This window comes from Dendropsophus ebraccatus, chromosome 14, assembly GCF_027789765.1.
Source record: "Dendropsophus ebraccatus isolate aDenEbr1 chromosome 14, aDenEbr1.pat, whole genome shotgun sequence".
Classification (NCBI taxonomy): domain Eukaryota; kingdom Metazoa; phylum Chordata; class Amphibia; order Anura; family Hylidae; genus Dendropsophus; species Dendropsophus ebraccatus.
Genome location: NC_091467.1, coordinates 19,689,668 through 19,715,387, shown reverse-complemented (window position 1 = coordinate 19,715,387; position 25,720 = coordinate 19,689,668). Strand labels below are relative to the sequence as shown.

The window sequence follows — 25,720 nt, the reverse complement described above, 5'->3', positions numbered from 1 at the left end:
ATCAGAAGCAAGAAAAAGCAGAGAGCACCAGGCGCTGGGAGCCATCAAAAGGACAGCAGCGGGATCAGGGAAAGTGAGTATGATTTATTGTTGTTTTTTTTTGCAACACTAAAAAAATAAGAACCAGTATAAATATTCTTATGGTACGTACTCTTTGTCATGGGTAGCTGTGATCTAGCCCTATTCACCTATAATGTATAGACCAACCATAACCACAAAATGGGTTTCCATATGCTCATGTCTCCTGGCTAGCTTCAACATTAATGGTCTTAAGGGGGTGGGGACAGATTACTTTATGTAATTCTAGTTGTTGATTGGTCAGGCATCTAACCTGTAAAATTAAAAAATACTCACCTTTTCCCTGCTCCGGATCAGCATCTTTTTCTGCAACTTCTAGTGACCACTTAGTTTTCTGTCTGCAGTGCTCTAGCAATTACTATATGAACCGTAGAGGGCTGATCTTGGTCTGTGCACAGACAGGAGTGGGGAGCAGGTAAGTATTTTCTCCGTTCCAGCTCCTTATTTTACAAGGGGTTGATATTCATTGCCATATAACTCCTTAAATTCGCTATACCTGGACCAGCAAGTATTCAATAAGTAGAAGGTGTATAGTGTATACCTCCTGATCAGCATGTAGTTTTCATAGCGCCCTAGGGTATGGTAACATGGAAACTACATAGATAACAGGGACTCCTGTCATCTTGACAGAAGTCCTGACTCCCATATATACACTGATGTGCTGTGCATCCCTGATTACTGTTACAGTTACAATGCTATCCTTACACAGCATGGGCTGGGTGAAGCTATTCAAGGTGTTCATATCCTTTAAATCTATCCTAACCTGGCTGTTTACTAGTCAAACATTACTCTCTTTAATATAATTGGTATATGGAACAGAAGTTCATGTAAGGAGAAATATGGCACAATTACATGTTTGACATTGCATCTAAATATGAAATCCTTGCAGGTAAACTCCGGCCCGCTCTTGTTTGTGTTACGTATTCCAAATCTTATTTGATACAATCTAAATACACTTATATTTAAGCCTTTCGGCTACTTGGGCAGTGTGGTTTCCCGAGACCTCACGTTTGATGTTTGAAGAGGGTTGTATGTGGTTTTCTGAAATTCTGGATCTCCTAAGTAAACAGGTCTTGTGTAACGCAAGTTAATAGGAGCTGCACAAAAATATCTAGGAAGAGCGGATCTCATCTCATGTGGTCTGCAGTTAGATTCTATGCAATCATGTCTCCCAAAGGGAAGTACATTATATACAGTGTCAACTGACATCCAGATATTGCAGTGTATATCACAGAGAACCTTTGTAACCCAGTCCTTGTGCAAGAAATCACTATCCTTCATCCTATGATCTTTCCTTCCAATGGCCTTATATTTAGTATAGAACAGTAGTAGCCTACATAAAGCTGTTTATTTCTGGTGTCCCAAATCTCACTACAATTCTGTAAGCAAAATAAAAAGTAAGTTAAAATTTTTTTTTTTTTTAAATGATGTAGTTTTTGTAATGATGTAGTTTAAATGAGGCTTCACGGGCTCTTCTTTTGCATATTCATGTTTCCCAGGGGGCAATGCACCTAGGATTTCACTGCATTGAGCGCTTTAACTAGCAGCTGGCAGTATTATCGTTTGGCTGGTCTCCCTGAGATCAGTAATCTGTTTCTCTTATGGCTCTACTAAGCATTGCTCCCACCTAGCCAGAATCCTGCTCCACACTGATGAGGGGCAACACCCCGAAACAGCTGTATGTGGATGGATACCTGGACTTGGTTTTTCCCTTGTCTTTACATTGACTTATAGGGCAACTTAATATGGTGGTTTTGTTAGTTTCCCTTGAGGAGCCCCCCAATGGCTGAGTCCTTCCCGGAGGGATATCTGGCTAGTCCTGTGTTTCAATGAGGCTCCACGGGCTCTTCTTTTGCATATTCATGTTTCCCAGGGGGCAATGCACCTAGGATTTTACTGCATTGAGCACTTTCATTAGCAGCCGGCAGTGTTATCGTTTGGCAGGTCTCCCTGAGATCAGCGATCTGTTTCTCTTCAGAGGAAAGGCAGGGTACTGTATATTACCATCCCACCATCACAGTTTTGCGTGGAGAGCAGTTGGAGCGGAGGCGTACAAGCCCTCTCATAGACAAACTATGGGACACTGAGGCAGGAGGGAATTCCGCCACATTTACTCAGTGTGAACATACCCTAAAAGTATCCTATCCTCTCTGTCCCTATATCTCTCCCTGCTCTGCTCTAACTGCCTGCTGCCATCCTGCTCTCTCCTCCACACACAGCTGACTGGACGCCTCCGTTACCGAAGGGCCTTATATAGAGGGAGATGTGCTGACATCACAGAGGGGCCGGCAGCTGATTGAACGGGCATTAGGGATTAAGGTTAAAGGAGAAGTCCAGCAAAAATTTTTATTAAAGTATTGTATTGCCCCTCAAAAATTATACAAATCCCCAATATACACTTACTTTGTGAAATGCTTATAAAGTGTTTTTTTCCCTGCAATTACTATTGCATCAAGGCTTCACTTCCTGGATAACATGGTGATGTCACTTCCTGGATAAAATAGCGATGTCACGACCCGACTCCCAGAGCTGCGCGGGCTGTGGCTGCTGGAGAGGATGATGGCAGAGGGAGACTGAGGGACACAGGGCACTAGAGGGACACTGAGCATCCCTCTGCCATCATCCTCTCCAGCAGCCACAGCCCGCACAGCTCTGGGAGTCGGGTCGTGACATCACCATTTTATCCAGGAAGTGACATCACCATGTTATCCAGGAAGTGAAGCCTTGATGCAGTAGTAAGTGCAGGGAAAAAAGCACTTTATGTGCATTTCCCGTAATAAGTGTATATTGGGGATTTGTATAACTTTGGTGGGGCAATATAATACTTTAATAAAAATTTTCACTGGACTTCTCCTTTAATCCCTTTCTCCCGCCCAGTATCGCTCCAGACAGCATGTGCAGACGCCATTTTGGTTTTTCTGAATTTCCTTAAAGTGTCACTGTCGTTATAACTTTCAAAATCTAAATTAACAGTAGATGTGAAATAAAGCAAGTTTGCCACATACATTCATTATTTTTTTGTTGTTATTCTGCTGTAAAACAAAGCTGAACTTACCAGAAATCCAGGTCCAGTCTCCTGAAGGCAGATTTTCTGACAGATGTGCTGGTTTAAAAAAACAGACTAAACACAGTAATTCCGTTAGTGAATCTAACTTTGTGTTACTATATATTAAAACATAGTAACACAAAGTTAGATTCACTAATGGAACTAATTGAGATAGCAATAAGACCACTGGATGGGAGGATAAATATTTCAAAAATGAAACAATGGATTAACACATGGAATAAAGTCAAAGGTTTATGTGATATACATTATAGCACTAAGTTCACCCCATTGTGGGGTAATCACAAATTTGATAAAGGGAAACACTTAGATTATAGTTTTTGGACCCGTAAAGGATTGAAGCTAGTATCGCAGATGTTCCATGGGGGACAGCTTGTTTCCCTGGAACGGTTATGTGCGGACTATAACATTGGAAGAGGGTCGGACTTTAATTATGTTTAGCTTAGGGTGGTATTACACGAAGCGATTATCGTTCGAATAATCGTTCAATCGGTCGTATTTGAACGATTATCTTTAAGTGTAATAGTAGACAACGATTAAACGACGAACGATTGGTCGTTGGTCGTTTAATAGGTTTTGGATCTATTTTTATCGTTTGTCTTTTACACATCGTTCGCACATCGTTCGTTTGAATAAGATGTCGTTAGCCGTTCCCTGTTCATTCGCAAATTGAAAGGGGAGTGTTCTTGAACTTTGTTGCTCCAATTCAACCGATAATCTTTCCGTGTAGTAAAACGAACGATTATTAGGCAACCACTATTGCGATCGTTGGAGATCGTTTATCGTTAATCGTTAATTGAAAAAAATCGCTTTGTGTAATACCACCCTTAGTCAAGCGGTGAAACACACTGATAATAAGGATTTGTTTTATGAGGAAAATTACGTAATAATGGACACGCTTGATAAGTGCACAGGTAGAAAGAGGGGAGAGTTAAGGAAAATATATCACTGTTTATTAAATGAAACACTGAGAGATTCTAGAAATAGGAAAAAAGTGTCATTTAATGAATATATATATATATATATATATATATATATAAATAATATATTTTTTTTTTCTTTCTTTTCTTTCTGCTTTATCGGAAGTCAGTCCACTCGATCGGGGGGAGGGGGTTGGAGGGGTTGTGGGTTATGAGGGAGAGGGGTAGGTAGGGGGGACTATGGGGAGATTTTATACTGAATTATGATAGCATACTGGAATGTGACGTTACTTCTAATATTGTGAATTATATAAGTATGTTATGGTTGTTATATGCTTTTTAAAAGGAAAAAATAAAGATGTTAAAAAAAAAAAACACAGGAATTCCGGCCAGTACAGAGAGTCACGGCTCAATGTGTCCATCAGTCACATGACTGCCTTCTCTCTGTGAGCGCTCAGATGGCCTGGGATGAACAGGACTTTCTGTTTTCTGAGAAAAAAAAGTCAAAAAACAGGAAGTGCCGTGTTCTCCATGATAACTAAAAGAAAAAAAAAAGAATGTAAATTGCAAACTTGCTTTATATCACATCTGCTGATTTAGATTTTGAAAGTTATGACGATAGCGACACTTTAACAAATTGGAGGGAATTCGCTTTGCTTTGAATTTAGGGCCTGATTCGCTCCTCTAAAGTAGCAGGTATTCGCAGAAGCTAGACCCAGGTCAGCTCTGTAGAGTGGCAGCATGAGCTGTATTCTACTAGGGAGATCAGCAATAATAAAAAAAAATGTATGCCACAATGACACCCCCCTCCCCCATGGTCTTTTATGACCTTTGGGGGTGGGGGGAGTACAATATTTTAACCAGGATAAAGACAATAGCCTCAGCTCTACTTTTGATGTTATTGTATATCTTGTAAAAACATCACCATAATACTGATGCGATTTGGACCTGAGTGTTTGTAGTCATGGCTGAGCATCATATCCATATGTTTATAAGTCACAACATATGCTGTTAGGCATCTGCTCATAGGTATAAGATCCAACTTCGGATTTTTCCAAAAGTCCAAGTCCGGTCGGATTCGTATTTTTGGAAGTCCGCTCCGAATTTTTTTGAAAAGGAAAAACATCTAGTGATTGAAAGAGAAAAATAGAGAAGGCGAAAGATAGATAGGTAGTTAGATTAGGCATAGGAGAGCAAAGGGTGCACAGAACAAAAACGTGCTATACAGCTATACAAGTACTATAGTTGGACCCTTGGAAGAGTGTATATGACATAGGTGTTTTCCTGAGGCACAAATATATACCTTGTGTGTAGAATAAAACTCTAAAAAAATGTGCTATACAGATATACAAGTACTATAGTTGGACACTTGCGAAAGTGTAGTGGAGAGACTGCTCCTTCACTGCATTTGTGACCTTTTTCCTGCATAGACTCTGTAATGGTGAATTTCCTGCATAGACCATGTAATGGTCAATATTGAAGTCTAAAAAAAAAATTGATATTGAAAAGATAATGATGTTACTGACATGTAGAGCCCTAAATTCAACCAAATACACTACCCCCATACCATATAGATGCTTTAAACTATGAAATCCGAAGAAATCCATAATTCGGTCGAACCGAACTTTTCAAAAAAATCCGGTCGGAACGAACTTTTCAAAAGTTTGCTTATCTCTAGCGATGACGTCATGCCTGTCCCAGATAATAAACTGGCCGCTCAGCCAATCAGTGACTGGAGCAGTGACCTGCCACAGTAACTGACTGGCTGAGCGGTAAGTCCATCAGCCGAACCATGATGCGTCAGCGCCGGAGATCCTGGAGCCCGGTGGGTGTCGCCCCTGCCGGCTGCCAGATCTAAAAAATGGACAGACTTCTCCTTTAATGCCAACACTAGTCCAAGGTTACATGTGGTAGAGGGTATCTCCACCTTTCACAGCCTGATTCATGTGGTCCCTTATTCAGACACATATGGATACTATGCCGTAAAGGTCATTGCCACATTGGACACACGAGTTTAAATAGTGTCCGCATCATGGTTATGTCTTAAAGGGGTTATCAAGCACTACAAAAACATGGCCACTTTTCCCCCTCTCTTGTCTCCAGATTGGGTGGGGTTTGAAACTCAATTCCATTGAAGTAAATGGAGCTTAATTGCAAACCACACCTGACCTGGAGACAAGAGCGGGGCAAAAGTGGCCATGTTTTTGTAGCACTGAGTGACCCCTTTAAGACATAAAGTAAAGTACAGTTAAAAAAAGGAGCTAGAGCTGTGTCTGTATTCTGGTTGCAGTGGCGTAGCTATAGGGGTCGCCGGGGTCGCCATGGCGACCGGGCCCCTACGCTAGGGGGGCCCGCACGGCCCCCCTTGCCACTTGTGACACTGTCACCTTAAGCATCCCGAGAAGCTGCGGGCGCGCAGCTTCTCGGGATGCACAGATCGCTTTGATGTTCCGCCCGCACAGTGAGCGGGCGGAACATTAAAGCGATCAGAATACAGGAGAAGGACCTGTCAGCGTCCTCCTCCTGTATTCTCTCCCATAGGCTGCCGGCACTTCATGCCAGCAGCCTATGGGAGGCCGGACCGTGACCTCTCCGGCAGGCGTGATGATGTGACGTCATCACGTCTGCCGGAAGTCCCGTCCCTGCGGCTCGCAAGATGGAGCCCGAAGAGGAGGAGGAGAGCTGCTGCCTGCAGCCACATAGCGCGGATTAGGTGAGTAGGATGTTTGTTTTTTTAGGGGCACCTCTGGGGGCGTTATTAGTTCATGGGGGCATTATTAGTTCATGGGGGCACCTCTGGGGGCATTATTAGTATATGGGGGCACCTCTGGGGGCATTATTATTGTATGGGGGCACCTCTGGGGGCATTATTAGTATATGGGGGCACCTCTGGGGGCATTATTATTGTATGGGGGCACCTCTGGGGGCTGTATGGGGGCACCTCTGGGGGCATTATTATTGTATGGGGGCACCTCTTGGGGCATTCTTAGTATATGGGGGCACCTCTGGGGGCATTATTAGTTCATGGGGCACCTCTGGGGGCACTATTAGCTCATGGGGGCACCTCTGGGGGCATTATTAGTTCATGGGAGCACCTCTGGGGGCATTATTAGTTCATGGGGGCCACCTCTGGGGGCATTATTAGCTCATGGGGGCACCTCTGGGCGCATTATTAGCTCATGGGGGCACCTCTGGGGGCATTATTAGTTCATGGGGGCACCTCTGGGGGCATTATTAGCTCATGGGGGCACATCTGGGGGCGTTATTAGGTTATAGGGAGCAACTCTGGGGGCATTATTAGTTCATGGGGGCACCTCTGGAGGCATTATTAGTTCATGGGGGCACCTCTGGGGGCATTATTAGTTCATGGGGGCCACCTCTGGGGGCATTATTAGCTCATGGGGGCACCTCTGGGCGCATTATTAGCTCATGGGGGCACCTCTGGGGGCATTATTAGTTCATGGGGGCACCTCTGGGGGCATTATTAGTCCATGGGGGCACCTCTGGGGGCATTATTAGCTCATGAGGGCACCTCTGGGGGCATTATTAGCTCATGAGGGCACCTCTGGGGCCATTATTTGTTCATGGGGGCACCTCTGGGGGCATAATTAGCTCATGAGGGCACCTCTGGGGGCATTATTATTGTATGGGGGCACCTCTGGGGGCATTATTAGCTCATGGGGGCACAGCAGGGAATCCTACATACAGGGGGCACAGCAGGGAATCCTACATACAGGGGGCATCCCACATTCCTACTCACTTTACTGCACATTACACCAAACAGTGCAGTTACTATGGGAGCCTACAGGAGGGAGGAAGGGAAGGAAGTTGCTAGAAATGTGCGTAGCCTAAATTGTTTGTCTCGCAGGTTCTAAGGGGATGAAACGTATCTGGAAGGAATCATCTTGGAGGACTGGGCCGGATGAAGAGGAAAAGGGAAAGTGACGCCTCAGATCAAAGAAGACATCACCGGTGAGTCCCTGTATGACGATTTTCTTATTTTGTAGAACATCATTTAGTAGGGGTGCCCCGAGGTGGAAAAGGTTGGGAAGCACTGCGCTAATCTGTCCCGCTGCGCCCGCTGGCACATGCTGTCATCTGATTGGGCCTCTTACCTAATCAGATGACAGCAAGTACCAGCGCCCCCTCCTCCAGACATCTGCCTTGGCGGCCCAAGCTGTGTCCTATGGCCGTATCTTTACCGCGTTGAGCTCCAGCTTGTGCTGCATCTACATTATCTGTACTCAGAGATATCACTGTGTTATCTGTGCTGTTACATAGGACTGCAGGGGACATCTACATTATCTGTACTCAGAGATATCACTGTGTTATCTGTGGTGTTACATAGGACTGCAGGGGACTACTACATTATCTGTACTCAGAGAGATATCACTGTTATCTGTGGTGTTACATAGGACTGCAGGTGACTACTACATTATCTGTTCTCAGAGGGATATCACTGTTATCTGTGGTGTTACATAGGACTGCAGGTGATATCAGGTGACTTCTCCAGGTTGCAGAAGTTCAAACTTCATCGTGCCCTGCTGACAGTTTATAATGGGAGTTGTAGTTTTGCAGCATGTGGCTCTTCAGGTTGCAGCACTACAACCCCCATCGTTTCCAACTGGCAGTTCATGGTGAGAGTTGTAGTTTTTCAGCTGTAGAGTCAAAGATTGGAATACAATGATTAGTCAATGACACAGTACAGTCCATTAATTATAGGGGGCAGTAGTGCAGTACATGAGGTGGAGGCAGTGACAGGGCATTAGAACATGGTGGCACATTAGAGTAATTGGATATAACGTTAGATATGACTTTGCCTGATCGGGTGAGATGGGGGGGCCCCAAGCTAAAATTTTGCACCAGGGCCCATCAGCCTTTAGCTACGCCCCTGTCTGGTTGGCTTTAACCCAGGATACAATGGGGTTTTTTTCTGTGCCTCTTGGGTGAGAATGTGTCTGATTTTAAGTGGTTGTGCTGGACTTCATTTTATTTTCACACTTACTTTGGTGAAATTACCTGTCCCGAGTTAGAGGGCTCTGGAAGGCGTCCTGCTGCTCCAAATGAGAGGAAAATTGGACAAGTGGCAGTTCAGATAATTTGTTTGCTATTCAGTAAAAGAAAAAAAAAATAACGCTCAAAAAGTTGCCGATCAGTATTCTAGCTATACAAATCACTGTACAAATGTTCAATATGTCTCCCATAGATTTCAACAACGCTCTCCATATATCACACAGGGCGAGATCAGAGATCAGGCAATGTTTTAGAGATTAGCAAACCTCCGGCATGGTCTGGTTTGTCCAAAGCCTACTGGTAAGTGAAGAAGTTGGATGCAGCCCTAGGGAGTCTGGGAAAACATGTATACAGTCATAGGCCTATGGCTGTGTCCATACATTCCAGACAGCTGCATCCAACTTCTTCAGCCTCTCGAAGTTCGCTCATCTACTAATACCCCGTGCATATGCTAAAGGAGTACTTTCAAATCAACTGGTTTTAGAAAGTTATATAGATTTGTAAATATAATTCTTTTAAAAATCTTAAGTCTTACCATATTGGGGGGCCATCTATAAGGGGGAGAGAAGAGGGGGAGAAGAGGGGGCCATCTATAAGGGGGGAAGAGAGGGGGCCATCTATAAGGGGGGAGAGGGGGGCCATCTATAATGGGGGGGCATTTATAAGGGGGGGAGATGGGGCCATCTATAAAGGGGGGAGAGGGGGCCATCTATAAAGGGGGGAGAGGGGGCCATCTATAAGGGGGGAGAAGGGGGGCCATCTATAAAGGGGGGAGAGAGGGCCATCTATAAAGGGGGGAGAGGGGGCCATCTATAAGGGGGGAGAGGGGGCCATTCATAAGGGGGGGAGAGGGGGCCATCTATAAGGGGGAGAAGGGGGCCATCTATAAGGGGGGGGGAGGGGGCCATTTATAAGGGGGGAGAGGGAGAGCCATCTATAAGGGGGGGAGAGTGTAACTGCACTGTGATGTATATGGTGTACAGAGCCTGTGTGGAGCTGCGTCCACCTCTATATGACTGTATGAGGTGATAGTGATCTGTGTACAGTGGGTCTCATTCAGTAGCAGCGGTGGGGTCAGTCAGTATGTGGTGGTATTAGTCAGTAGCCGCTGTGGTGTTAGTCAGTACGTGGTGGTGTTAGTCAGTAGCAGCATTGGTGTTAGTCAGTATGTGGTGGTGTTATTCAGGAGCAGCGGTGGTATTAGTCAGTAGTGGTGTTAGTAAGTATGTGGTGGAATTATTTGTTAATTGTCTGGTACTGTGTTTTATTGGTCTTAGTATACTGGATTTGGTCAGTAACTATATGGTGGTGATGGTAGTGGTAGTGGTGTGGCGGTAATATTTCCTTCCTATATACTGGTCATATTGGTCTCAGTATACAGGATTTGGTTAGTAACACTATGGCGGTAATATGTATGGTGATATTTCCTCTTCCTATATGCTGGTGTTATTGGTAATATCTGTCTTGGTGTATATGTATGTATATATATATATATATATATATATATATATATATATATATATATATATATATATATATATATATACCAATAGCATCACTTGTTCATGAAAGGAGGGGGGGGCCCAGGTTGACCTCTCGCACTAGGGCCCAGGAGACATTAGCTACGCCCCTGGGCATAAACCTGAAAATACAGCAACAGTTTCTAGATACAGGATGGAGCTGCAGATCCCCATAATGCAGTAGCGTAGTACAACAGGCTAGAATAGAGAAGCAGGAATAGAGAGGATGGGAAACACAAGGACTGACAGAGACTGCAGAGAGCAGAAAGAAATGAGCAGGACAGATGTGGGCACATACATGCAGCCCCAGCCTGAAGTGGATCTGCTATGATTTGGAAGGTGAGGGAGACTTCCTGGGTCAGAGTACAGTGCTGTGGACCCCGCTATGCAGACCATGCCCCTCCCCCGCTCCGTTAGTAAAATTTAAGCTCCACAAAATAAAAAAAAAGGTCAAAATACACTTCTATCCCCCCTCACATGGTATATTGTTTATATAGAAATGACTGTAATAGAAATGGAGGGCAATATTTTAAAAAAAAAAGGATTTTACAGGCATTTATTTCCATTTTTCTTTACCATTTCCTTGAATATGACAAAAAAATTAAATTTACTTAAAAACTAATGTAGTAAACCGAATGAGAATAAGCTTTAAAGCTTTCAAATCTGCATAAAGTAAAAAAAAAATTATATATATATACGAAAAGGCGTCTGGTCAGGAAGGGGGGAAATGAGCTGAGTGTGGAAAAGGTTAAGGAACCTGTCAATTGACATGTTTATGGAAAGGTATCCACGGAGAATACCATCTTGGAACTACGTTTCGGTCAAACTTTTGCCATTGTTTATCCTTCTTTTGGATAGATATTGATAGAATGCATCATCAATACTTTTTTTTTACCTTAATATTAGGGAAAAACGTTAAACTATTGTTTACACTAAAAGAATACCATAATTTTTTTTAAAAAAAAATTTGTGACTATATAAAATTTGCTATTTCTTCCCAGCTGTTTTTCCTAGAAATGAAAATGAAGGTTGGTGTGAATAGGTAACAGTGAATATACTGTAGACTATAAATATATATATCCCCCTTATATGAAGAATGTGCTCACACAGTAGCGTTACCCGTCTCCGCTAGATGTACAGCTCAGCATATTCTGGATGTCTTGGAAGCCGTCCACAGATTCACTGCTTGAGCAACCGATGGAAAATGATGTTTTTCTAAAGCTCGGTCCTCAGATAATCATCTCCACCTGGCGCAGACACTGCTCCCTTCTTTCCACTGTCCAGTCTTTCGTAAAGCTTTATATTAACCCTATATGACAACGCCATACCCATCTCCGCTTTAAATCGCTAGCATAATTCTAAGTTAGTTTCTGATGTTTAAATTAATATTATTATTTTTACAGAGAATTCTTTTGATTTGGTTTCTAGGAAAGCCAAGCAATGTGGTCTCCATTAAGTTTCATAAAGAGTTTCGTAACACATGGGGGGGGGGGGGGACTAGCGGTGATGGCTTCCCTGGCTCCACTCTCACAAGCTGAATCCTACTCTAGTCTCCAGCCCACCAGTGCTCCCACTGTCAGGGTCTAGAGACCTCATAGATTGACCATAGGTTCTCTAGGCCCCTTACTAGTTTTCACCGCACTCTCCCTCTCTAGTGCTACATGTCTTTCCTCCAACAAGCTTACAGCCCAGTCTACCCTTGGCTGTCTACCGGCACAGACTGTGGAAGTCTGCCGGAAGTCCGGGCTGCTTGTCAGTGCCTTATCAATTGTGTGTGCATCTTAAAGGTGCACACACAATTGAATAGTGCGTTTACCTGGGAATCCGGATTTCTGGGACTGACCTGCAGAGCTGAACATCATTAGGGAACCACTGGAGGAGTGGAGGATCCAATGCCACTTGGCATCCAGCAATTTATGAACAGATGAGAGCAGTTTGGGTGCCCATGCCCCCCCCCTGCAGCCCAAACCACCAACAATAAGCTCTACCACTCCTCCTGCTGCTAAGTTACTTAGATGGGAAATGGCGTCGCTGCCACTCACAATGGCCCTCAGGTCCATTAGACATTGGACAATAAAGATTCATACACAGGGAATAACACAGTACAGTGCAACAAAGTATATACAGTACCTGAACGGCATATATACATTAACCCCTTAAGGACCAGGCCAATTGTCACGTTTGCGTTTTCTTTTTTTTTCCTCATCGCCTTCTAAGGCCCATAACTTTTTCATTTCTCTATCTACAGGGCCATGTAAAGGCTTGTATTTTTCAGGAGCAAGTGTACTTTGTAATGGCATCTTTCAATCTGCCATAAAATAAATGACGGAGCCCCCAAAATGTCATTTATGTGGTGAACTTAAGTAAAAAAAAAATGCAATTCCGCAAATTTTGGGGGGCTTCCATGTTTATGTAATGCACTTTACGGTAGAACTTTTTTTCTTCATTCTATAGGTCAGTCTGAACACAGCGATGTGCATGTTTACTAGGTTTTCTAACGTTTTACACACCAACAAAACAACAAAAAATAACATTTGCATACCATCATAAGAATTAGGCAAGGGTACATACTTGACCTTAAAGGGGTAGTCCACAAAAAAAAAATTTCTTTCAAATCAACTGGTGCCATAAAGTGCCAGAGATTTGTAATTCACTTCTATTAAAAAATCTTAAGTCTTCCAGTACTTATCAGCTGCTGTGTGTCCAGCAGGAAGTGGTGTTTTCTTTCCTGTCTGACCCAGTGCTCTTTGTTGCCTCCTCTGTCCATGTCAGGAACTGTCCAAAGCAGCAGCAAATCCCCATAGAAAACCTTCCCTGCTCTCCAGCCTGGAAATAATACAACTTCCTGTTGGGCATACAGCAGCTGATAAGTACTGGAAGACTTAAGATTTTTTAATAGAAGTGAATTACAAATCTCGGGCACTTTATGGCACCAGTTGATTTGAAAGAAAAATTTTTTTGGTGGACTACCCCTTTAAGGCATATACCTCCTAACACTATGTGGACCAAACCCATTGCTGTATGATTTTTTGATTCATAAAGAGTAAAGAAAAAAATCTTGCTGTCTGGTATGGCTTCCAATAGGTGGCATCAGAGAGCAAGTTTTTTCTTTCTTTAAGCTCATTTACATATTTGTTTTCCCAAAATTCCAGTGGAGCAAGTACTGTGTATGTCTGTTACAGGATTTTATGAAACTCTCCTCAAGGAGAGAAAAAAATAATGGCATGTTCTGTGTTATACCCTACAACGTAGTACTTTTATTTATTTATTTTAAAATCAACTGGTGTCAGAAAGTTTTACAGATTTGTAAATTACTTCTATTTAAACATTTTCAGTCTTCCAGTACTTATCAGCTGCTGTATGTCCAGCAGAAAGTGGTGTATTCTTTCCAGTCTGAGACAGTGCTCTCTGCTGCCATGTCAGGAACTGTCCAGAGCAGGAGAGGTTTTCTATGAGGATTTGCTACTGCTCTGGACAGTTCCTGACATGGACAGAGGTGGCAGCAGAGAGCACTGTGTCAGACTGGAAAAAATACACCACTTCCTGCAGGACATACAGCTGCTGATAGGTACTGGAAGACTTAAGATTTGTAAAGAGAAGTGAATTACAAATCTATATAACTTTCTGTATCCAGTTGATTTACAAACATTTTTCCCCAGAGAATCCCTTTAATTAGGCACTATACCAAGACACCATAAAGAGACATGGCACCTCAATGGTTTTGTACATACAGAACTGGGGAGAATTAGTACATGGTGGCATTGTAACCCAACATTCCATAGTCTGGAAAATCCAATAACATTAGTCTACTCCACCCTACAGTTATTCTACAATATAGTGAGTGTATGAAGAATATGAGATACAACCTGTAGTTAGATGCAGCTCACATTTCTCGGTTCTTGGCCTGATTTATGAGTATTTTGTGGCCGTGCCTACTGAAAACAAGGTCGTAGGAACCATGTGGGAAGTAGGTTCTTCCAAATACCAATAGCTTTTTTATTTTTATTTTTGGAAGCCCAGAATAGACCCCTCTGAGCTGGAAGAGTGCGGCTGGACACATTAGAAAAACACTTCATGTATTAGCCAAAAAGAGAACATTTAATGGAAAAAGTAAAGTGTAAGTCCAGATTAAACAGCCGTAAAATATGGATTTGGTGCTAAGTTCTCAGCTGGAACACTGGTAAACGGATGTGTCCTGAGTAATGGATCCCATGGCTGTAAACCACGTATCACACGTCTCGCTGTTTTCTTTAGAAGTCGGATCAGGGGACTTCTCAGCAAATCACTTGGATATGATCACTACAGGATGGTATGGGGGGGGGGCGTCTTCCTCCTTTTACACAAGGATCTTTTGTATGTGACATTCTGTATGTGAGAACGTGCCGCTAAGATAGACATAGTTAAATCAGGATAAAGTTACATTCTGTATAGGACATACTATATGTTCAGTGGCGTAGCCACCGTGGTCGCGGGGGTCGCCGCCGCGACCGGGCCCGCCACAAGGGGGGCCCGCGGGGCCCCCCGATCAATCACTCTTGTGACCGCAAGCATTGTTTTGCTTGCGGTCACAAGAGTCGGGCTCCGTCTTCCCCCGGCTGCTGCGCGGCTGCCGGGGGTGTCGCGTCTTACCCCCGGCAGCGCGCGCATCCCAGAACTCCCTGCGCGCCTTGGGCCCTGACTTCCGGTTTCCGGCGCGCAGGGAGTTCTGGGATGCGCGCGCTGCCGGGGACAGACCAGGAGGAGTGAGAATCAACGTGGGAGCGCGATGTCAGGTGAGTTAAGTTTTGTTTTTTTTATCAGCCTGTACGGGTGGGGGGAAAGGAGGGGGCCATCTATAAGGGAGGAGGGGGGGTGAAGGGGACCATCTATGAGGGTGGGGGGAAAGGAGGGGGCCATCTATGAGGGTGGGGGGAAAGGAGGGGGCCATCTATGAGGGTGGGGGGAAAGGAGGGGGCCATCTATGAGGGTGGGGGGGAAGGAGGGGGGCATCTATGAGGGTGGGGGGAAAGGAGGGGGGCATCTATGAGGGTGGGGGGGAAAGGAGGGGGCCATCTATGAGGGTGGGGGGAAAGGAGGGGGCCATCTATGAGGGTGGGGGGAAAGGAGGGGGGCATCTATGAGGGTGGGGGGAAGGAGGGGGGCATCTATGAGGGTGGGGGGAAAGGAGGGGGCCATCTATGAGGGTGGGGGGAAAGAGGGGGCCATCTATGAGGGTGGGGGGAAAGGAGGGGACCATCTATAAGGGAGGGGGGGGAAGGGGACCATCTATAAGGGAGGGGGGGGAAGGGGACCATCTATAAGGGAGGGGGGGGGAAGGGGACCATCTATAAGGGAGGGGGGGGGGAAGGGGACCATCTATAAGGGAGGGGGGGGAAGGGGACCATCTATAAGGGAGGGAGGGGGGGGGAAGGGACCATCTATAAGGGAGGGGGGGGGAAGGGGACCATCTATAAGGGAGGGGGGGGAAGGGGACCATCTATAAGGGAGGGGGGGGGAAGGGGACCATTTATAAGGGAGGGGGGGGGAAGGGGACCATCTATAAGGGAGGGTGGGGGGAGAGGGGGCCATCTATAAGGGAGGGTGGGGGGAGAGGGGACCATCCATAAGGGAGGGTGAGGAGAGAGGGGGCCATCTATAAGGGAGGGGGTAGAGGGGGCCATCTATAAGGGAGGGGGCCATCTATTTGGGGGGGCAACATAGGGGGAGAGGGAATACACAGAGGGGGGCATATATTATTAGGAGGTCACAGAGTCAGGGCTACCCACTAAATGAGGGTGTAAAGGGGACAGTACAGATGTGCAGTGTGTAGAGAGATGAGGATGGTGTCAGAGTGTGGAGCCTAATATGTCTGTCTGGCAGATTCTGTGGATTCGTGGCTCGGAGAAGTTCTCATAATGGTTCAGGACGGATGGAGAAGATGATGAAAAGGAAAGAACTCCGATCAGAAAAGACGTCTCCTGTGAGTCACCTGATATATCTGCACTGTAATGTATATGGTGTATAGAGCCTGTGTAGAGCTGGGGCCACCTCTATATGACTGGATGAGGTGATTTAGTATACTGGATTTGGTCAGTAACAATATGGTGGTGATGGTTGTGGTGTGGCGGTTATGTTTCCTCCCTATATACTGGTATTACTGGTAATATTGGTCTCAGTATACAGGATTTGGTCGGTAACAGTATGGCGGTAATAGGTAATATCTGTCTTGGTGTGTGTGTGTGTGTGTGTATATATATATATATATATATATATATATATATACATACAGTGGTACCTTGGTTTAAGAGTAACTTCGTTTAAGAGCGTTTTGGTTTAAGAGCTCACAGTTTTTCAAAATTGTGACTTGGTTTAAGAACATTGCTTTGGTTTAAGAACTTCCTGTATTGGGTGGGAGAGCGAGTGGAGAAGGGGCATGGCCTGCATAGCGGGGTCTACAGCACTGTACTCTAAACACCTTCCAAATCATAGCAGATCCCCTTCAGGCTGGGGCTTACATCAGGGGACAGGACTGTGGGGGGGGGGGTAATCTCTCCATAGCTGTAACCCCTCTCTCCCCGGACAGAGAGTGCTGCATGTATGTGCCCACATCTGTACTGCTCATTCCTTCATGCTCCCTGCAGTCTCTGTCAGCCCTTGTGTTTCCCATCCTCTCCATTACTGTACAGTACAGAATAATAAATATATTTGGGGTGTGGAACCAATTGTCTGCATTTACATGATTTCTTATAGGAAAATTTGCTTTGGTTTAAGAGTGGATTTGGATTACAAGCACGGTCCTGGAACGAATTATGCTCATAATCCAAGGCACCACTGTGTGTGTATATATATATATATATATATATGTGTATATATATATATATATATATATATATATATATATATATATACACACACACACAACAATAGCATCACTTGGTCGTGAAAGGAGGGGGGGGGGGGGCCCAAGTTGGCCTCTCGCACCAGGGCCCAGGAGACATTAGCTACGCCCCTGTATATGTTCACCATGTATAGAGGCCCAGTTGGTAAGGCGGCCCACTTACAGATTTTAGAAGCTTCCTACTGTCTACTAGATTGCACACAATGAATTTCATAGCTCACTACTAGCTCTATAATAAAATATTACAATATACTGAGTGTACTTGTGAGTTGACCCATGGGGGGGATTTATCAAACATGGTGTAAAGTGAAACTGGCTCAGTTGCCCCTAGCAACCAATCAGATTCCACTTTTCATTTTCCAAAGAGCCTGTGAGGAATGAAAGGTGGAATCTGATTGGTTGCTAGGGGCAACTGAGCCAGTTTCACTTTACACCATGTTTGATAAATCTCCCCCATAGGCTCTTTGTTAGGTATTTTTCCTGAAGGGTGTCCATTCTGGAACATAGGTCAGAAAATTTATAGATTGTGTTCTATTTCCGTGACCCCATAGAAGAATCCGGAATTTCGGGCAGCTCCAGATACACATCCAGAAACCAGGCAGCCGGGGCAAGTGCCAGCACCTAGGTAAGTACAGCTGGGCACAACATCTGGCCCTTTAACTGTATGCACTCCTAATCAGGAGCGCATCGAGTTAAATGTGGTGCTGTGTTTGGCAGGGTGATGAGCCATTGGCTCCCTGCCCTATCAATGAAGAAAGAAGTAGAAACTGGAGGAAAGCATTGCTTCAGCTGTGTTGCAGGTGAGTATGCCTTTTTTTCCCTCCAGTTTTTACGTTCAGAATATAGTGATGATTTCCTGAAGTCTCCTGAAAGACTTCCATCCTGATCAGTATTTCATGACCATAAAAACTGACACAGACATGTACGTGCGACCTTAGGGTTACCGTGCCTTAACATGTTTTAATGTTTATATACTGTAAAATGGTTAATGATAAATTGTCCCTCTAATTTGTACACAATGGTCGAGAAAAGGTTTTAAATTAATTAAAACTGTAGGAACCTTCTAGAAGAGAGACGGAGCTTAGGCCTAGTTCTTCCCTTTTAGGAGGGAAGTTACTCAGTGTAGTGTGTATTAGAGTGCAGGAGAGTGTGGAGCAAGATAGTGGAGATAGACTGGAGAAGCCTGTAAGGACACCGTCCATATACCCACTAGTACTCCAGCAAGTATACGGATGAATCTGAATTGTCCATAGAATCAAAATCATATTGATGACCTATTCTCAGGGGTGATTCTAGCCTCTCTGCTGCCCGAGGCGAACTATAGAATGACGCCCCCCCCCCCCCCCGTCAATCCGCCCACATTATAATCCACTACTGCCCCCCCACTGCTGTCCCCAATAAACATAATGTTTGGTCCCTTGCTGCACAGAGGATGTCAGGAGAGGAGGGGGCTGACTTTATAGGAGAGGTCCCAGCAGCACAGAGGATGTCAGGAGAGGAGGGGGCTAATCCTATAGGAGAGGTCCCAGCAGCACAGAGGATGTCAGGAGATGAGGGTGCTAATCCTATAGGAGAGGTCCCAGCAGCACAGAGGATGTCAGGAGAGGAGGGTGCTAATCCTATAGGAGAAGTCCCAGCAGCACAGAGGATGTCAGGAGAGGAGGGTGCTGATCTTTTAGGAGATGGTCCCCCTCTTCCCCCCTTATAGATGGTCCCCCTCTTCCCCCCCTTATAGATGGTCCCCCTCCCCCCCTTATACATGGTCCCCCTCTCCCCCCTCCCTTATAGATGGTCACCCTCCCCCCCTTATACATGGTCCCCCTCTTCCCCCCCCTTATAGACGGTCCCCCTCCCTTATAGATGGTCCCCCCCTTATAGATGGCCCCCCTTTATAGATGGTCCCCCTCTTTCCCCCCTCCCTTATTGATGGTCCCCCTCTTTCCCCCCTCCCTTATAGATGGTCCCCTCCCCCCCCCCCCCTATAGATGGTCCCCCTCTTCCCTCTCCCCCTCCCTTATAGATGGTCCCCCCCCCTTATAGATCGTCCCCCTCCCTTATAGATGGTCCCCCTCTTTCCCCCCTCCCTTATAGATGGTCCCCTTCCCCCCCCTATAGATAGTCCCCCTCTTCCCTCTCCCCCTCCCTTATAGATGCCCCCCCCTTATAGATGGTCCCCCTCTTTCCCCCCTCCCTTATAGATGGCCCCCCCCCTTATAGATGGTCCCCCTCTTTCCCCCCTCCCTTATAGATGGTCCCCCTCTTCCCTCTCCCTTATAGATAGTCCCCCTCTTCCCTCTCCCCCTCCCTTATAGATCGTCCCCCTCCCTTATAGATGGTCCCCCTCTTTCCCCCCTCCCTTATAGATGGTCCCCTTCCCCCCCCTATAGATAGTCCCCCTCTTCCCTCTCCCCCTCCCTTATAGATGGTTTCCCCTTATAGATCGTCCCCCTCTTTCCCCCCTCCCTTATAGATCGTCCCCCTCTTTCCCCCCTCCCTTATAGATCGTCCCTCTCTTTTCCCCCTCCCTTATAGATGGTCCCCCTCTCCCCCCCCCCCCCCCCCCTGCACAGCAGATAAAACAACAAACAGCACACAACTCACCTGCCCTCCGTTCCCCCGTCGAGCCTCTCTGGTCTTGTCCCGGCTGATGTGCGGCTGCCGGAGGTGTCCCGTCCTGTCCCCGGCAGCGCGCGCATCACAGATCTCCCCGTGTGCCTGTGGCTGTGACTTCCGGCGCACGGGGATCTCTCTGATGCGCGCGCTGCCGGGGACAGGATGGGACACCTCCGGCAGCCGCGCATCACCCGGGGGACTAAAGGCTGCATTCCCACGTTCCGTGATCCTGACTGTAGTATCAGCACGGCGCGGCTGATTTAGTACAGTGCGGCGCTTATGAATACAGTCTCCCCCGCTCACAGCATCTCATTACAGATACTGCCCGGGGGCGGGGGGGCTCCGGTACATGGTACAGTCAGTGGCGGATTATAATGTGGGCGGCCGCCGAACCGCTCATATTATAATCTGCCACTGAATGCCGCCCCCATGGTGACAGCTAGTGGCGCCGCCTGAGGCAGACGACTCAGGTCGCCTCATGATTGCGGCGCCCCTGCCTATTCTATGTAGATCCAGAGGATTGCTGATCTCTATCCCTGACTCATCCGCGAAGTTTACTCTCTGTCTATTCTACTTCTGATTGTAGACCTCATCCAAATGACCCAGACAGGTGTTTGGACAGCCAAGCAGTGGCGTAGCTATAGGGGTCGCCATGGCGACCGGGCCCCTACGCTAGGGGGGCCCGCACGGCCCCCCTTGCCACTTCCTCCTGTGCTCCCCCAATCCGGGGGGGGGGGGGGGGCGCGGCAGGGGATATGCCCCCCGGACCTCTTTCAGTTCAGTGAACTTCCGGGATGCCGGCCCCGGCCGGAAGCTCACTGATGCAGGACCGCGTTGCCGGGATTCCTCCTCGGCAGCTGACATGTCATCACGTCACATGTCAGCCGCCGTGCAGTAGAGAGGAGAAATCCGGGCGCCGCGGTCCTGCATCAGTGAGCTTCCTGCTGGGGCCGGCATCCCGGAAGCTCACTGAACTGAAGAGAAGCTGCCAGGCCTGAGGGAGATCAAGGATCCAGGTGAGGTGAGTTTATTATTTTTTTTTTTTTACATAAATGTTGCGATGTGGGGGGCTGCACAAGGGGTCTATACAGGGGGGGGGGCTGCACAAGGGGTCTATACTGGGGGGGCTGCACAAGGGGTCTATACTGGGGGGGCTGCACAAGGGGTCTATACTGGGGGGGCTGCACAAGGGGTCTATACTGGGGGGGGCTGCACAAGGGGTCTATACTGGGGGGGCTGCACAAGGGGTCTATACTGGGGGGCGGGGGCTTGGCTGCACAAGGGGTCTATACTGGGGGGCGGGCTGCACAAGGGGTCTATACTGGGGGGGGCTGCACAAGGGGGTCTATACTGGGGGGGGCTGCACAAGGGGTCTATACTGGGGGGGGATGCACAAGGGGTCTATACTGGGGGGGGCTGCACAAGGGGTCTATACTGGGGGTGGCTGCACAAGGGGTCTATACTATGAGGGGGGGCTGCACAAGGGGTCTATACTGGGGGGGGGCTGCACAAGGGGTCTATACTGGGGGTGGCTGCACAAGGGGTCTATACTATGAGGGGGGGCTGCACAAGGGGTCTATACTGGGGGGGGCTGCACAAGGGGTCTATACTGGGGGGGCTGCACAAGGGGTCTATACGGGGGGGGCTGCACAAGGGGTCTATACTATGAGGGGGCTGCACAAGGGGTCTATACTATGGGAGGAGGGCTACACAGGGGGTCTATACTATGAGAGGGTTACACAGGGGGTCTATACTGTGGGGGATCTACACAGGGGGTCTATACTGTGGGGGGGCTACACAGGGGGTCTATACTGTGGGGGGGCTGCACAAGGGGTCTATACTGGGGGGGCTGCACAAGGGGTCTATACTGGGGGGGCTGCACAAGGGGTCTATACTGGGGGGGCTGGACAAGGGGTCTATACTATGAGGGGGCTGCACAAGGGGTCTATAATATGGGAGGGGGGCTACACAGGGGGTCTATACTATGAGAGGGTTACACAGGGGGTCTATACTGTGGGGGATCTACACAGGGGGTCTATACTGTGGGGGGGCTACACAGGGGGTCTATACTGTGGGGGGGCTGCACAAGGGGTCTATACTGGGGGGGCTGCACAAGGGGTCTATACTGGGGGGGGGGCTGCACAAGGGGTCTATACTGGGGGGGCTGCACAAGGGGTCTATACTGGGGGGGCTGCACAAGGGGTCTATACTGGGGGGCTGCACAAGGGGTCTATACTGGGGGGGGCTGCACAAGGGGTCTATACTGGGGGGGGGCTGCACAAGGGGTCTATACTGGGGGGGGCTGCACAAGGTGTCTATACTGGGGGGCGGGGGCTTGGCTGCACAAGGGGTCTATACTGGGGGGGCTGCACAAAGGGTCTATACTGGGGGGGGCTGCACAAGGGGTCTATACTGGGGGTGGCTGCACAAGGGGTCTATACTATGAGGGGGGCTGCACAAGGGGTCTATACTGGGGGGGCTGCACAAGGGGTCTATACTGGGGGGGCTGCACAAGGGGTCTATACTATGAGGGGGGCTGCACAAGGGGTCTATACTATGGGAGGGGGGGCTACACAGGGGGTCTATACTATGAGAGGGTTACACAGGGGGTCTATACTGTGGGGGATCTACACAGGGGTCTATACTGTGGGGGGGCTACACAGGGGGTCTATACTGTGGGGGGCTACACAGGGGGTCTATACTGTGGAGGGCTACACAGGGGGTCTATATCTACATTATCTGTACTCAGAGATATCACTGTGTTGTCTGTGGCGTTACATAGGACTGCAGGTGACTACTACATTATCTGTACTCAGAGATATCACTGTGTTATCTGTGCTGTTACATAGGACTGCAGGTGACTACTACATGATCTGTACTCAGAGATATCACTGTGTTATCTGTGGTGTTACATAGGACTGCATGTGACATCTACTACATTATCTGTATTCAGAGGGATATCACTGTTATCTGTGGTGTTACATAGGACTGCAGGTGATATCAGGTGACTTCTCCAGGTTGCAGAAGTTCAAACTTCATCGTGCCCTGCTGATAGTTTATTATGGGAGTTTTGCAGCATTTGGCTCTTCAGGTTGCAGCACTACAACCCCCATCATATCCAACTGGCAGTTCATGATGAGAGTTGTAGTTTTTCAGCTGTAGAGTCAAAGATTGGAATACAATGGTTAGACAATGACACAGTACAGTCCATTAATTATAGGGGGCAGTAGTGCAGTACATGAGGTGGAGGCAGTGACAGGGCATTAGAACATGGTGGCACATTAGAGTAATTGGATATAACGTTAGATAGGACTTTGCCTGATCGGGGGGAGATGGGGGGCCCCAAGCTAACATTTTGCACCAGGGCCCATCAACCTTTAGCTACGCCCCTGCAGCCAAGTAATGTAATACTCCAACTACTGGCAGGGGCTCCGGCTGCATCATGGTACCTGCTGACTTGGAGTAGGGTGTTCCCAACCAGTTAAAGCTATTGCAATGCAGCGGGAGTTCCCATAGACAGTCGTACGTTTAGTTAGCAGGGGGATTAAAACAGAACATGTACTTTTCACCTAACTTGTTGGCTCATTACACAAAGTCAAATAAGACAAGTGTTCTGTTAAGGAAGACATATATCTGTCACACAGATGTGCCGGTGTGGATTCTGTGTCTAGTCATTACGGCATTTCCTCTGCTAACTGGAGACATGGTACAGGGACAGATAACTCACTCACCTTTCCTCATAGTTCTGCATCAGGACAGGTGCTCTATGGAAATACAATCATTTATTTATAGAGAGTTTTATCTATTATTGTAGAACATATACAGAGGAAGATATTGGTAGAGATATATAGATTAGATAGATAGACAGACAGACAGACAGACAGATATATATATGATAAATAGATAGATAGATAGATAGATAGATAGATAGATAGAAAGATAGTAGTATTAGAAAGAAATAGTAATGGGATTCACTATTTAGCACCGTGACTCTGGCTCCTGTGGAAAGAGTAAATATAGGCAGCACTCCAGATAATTTCAGCAAAGCCCCCACTTAATTTACAATATTTGGTGCAGCAATGGGTCAATGAAATGCCAACTTTACTTCAGTGAAATCATCTGGAGTGCTGCCCACTTTTTTCTGTTTGTGGATATAAGAGGAGGGAACACTGGCATCATCCTAAGGAAAGGTAATGGGGTCAGCCAGAGTTAAGGACCCTTATCAGGCACATAGGCTACCTCTTTGGTGTGCACATATACAATGTGTTCCTTTATTATTAAAGTGATATTCTATTACCTTCCTGTCCTCCTATAGCAGAATACATAGAATATAGCTAGGCTAGAACTATAGGTTTGGTTAATAGAAAAATCTATCCACATCTATCTATCTATCTATCTATCTATCTATCTATCTATCTATCTATCTATCTATCTATCTATCTCTCATAATTATCTTTCTATCTTCTCATTTATCTATCTACTTATCCACGTACTATCTATCCTTCTATCTATCTCCTATCTATGGGCCCTATTACACCAACAGATTATCTGACAGATTTTTTTTAAACCAAAACCAGGAATGGATTTAGAAAGAGGAGAAATCTCAGTCTCTGTTTATAGTCCATTCCTGGCTCTGGCTCAAAAATCTGTCAGATAATCTGTTGGTGTAATAGGGCCCTAAGTTTTATTTATCTACTAATCCACATACTATGTTTACTCATATCTATCTACTATATATTTATTATCTATGTATTTTACATTTTTATGATATTTACATATTATAAATCAAAGTAGATTTATATTTTTGGTTTCTATTAGATTTGTATTTTTGTCCGGTTGCATTGTTATTATCTATAGCCTTATACCCCATTCATTTACTCTTTTCATTGCAAAGATACAAGTTTACATTATGTAATTCATACAAAAAAAAGTCCTACATATGGTCCTCTTGGAAGGACAATGATTTCTTCTAGGCTTCCCTGTCATGGTACATACAGCTGTTGAACTAGATGGTATCTTGATTTTTCCTATACAGAACCCTGTGTTGTTCTACCATTCACACAAGTAGCTCCTGGCAGCCCGTATTTACAAAGCTGTCTCTGTGCAGGGTAGCCGCGAGTGTGAGCTTGATTGTTTGAGTCCTCACTAATAAAAGGAAATGAACCTTTGACTCTGATCAACTGCAGGGATTTTTTAAACATTGAAGACAGATGTGTTATATGAAGTTCATGAAGTTAATAGGGACGACAAACAATATAAAAATTTAATTTTTCACAAAATGTGAAAATCTGCTTTTCTACAAAAATAGAGACTTCTGAAGATTTGGTTATTGCATTGATCTGATTCTCATAACAATTACCATGTTAGTTAGATTTTTAGTCTTCCTTATGTGTTAAAGGTAATCTCTCATATTGAAAATACAGGCCAATTTGCAGGGATACATATATATATATATATATATATATATATATATATATATATATATATATATAAGCATTCAGCGTGAACTGTTATTTATTCAATAAAATCCTTGCTCATTAGGGGCTTTGGAGTCCAGTGGGTGGTCCTAATCAGTGATTGACAGGTATAACTAGGGCTGTATTACCATCTGCTGCTGCCCCCGGCACTACACCTG

The 25,720-nt window shown here is 46.2% G+C and overlaps 1 protein-coding gene across 6 annotated transcripts in view; it reads right to left on the bottom strand.

Moving 5' to 3' along the window:
• MATN4 (matrilin 4) overlaps positions 1–25,720 on the bottom strand; it is a 138,455-nt gene that overhangs the window by 65,586 nt on the left and 47,149 nt on the right. For 2 of the 6 annotated variants that reach the window (XM_069951488.1, XM_069951489.1), the window contains one exon: positions 9,068–9,169. The exons of the other annotated variants lie outside the window; for them this stretch is intronic. The gene's annotated coding sequence lies outside the window, so the exon portion shown is untranslated. The remainder of the gene's footprint in view (positions 1–9,067; positions 9,170–25,720) is intronic. 6 annotated transcript variants of the gene reach the window in all.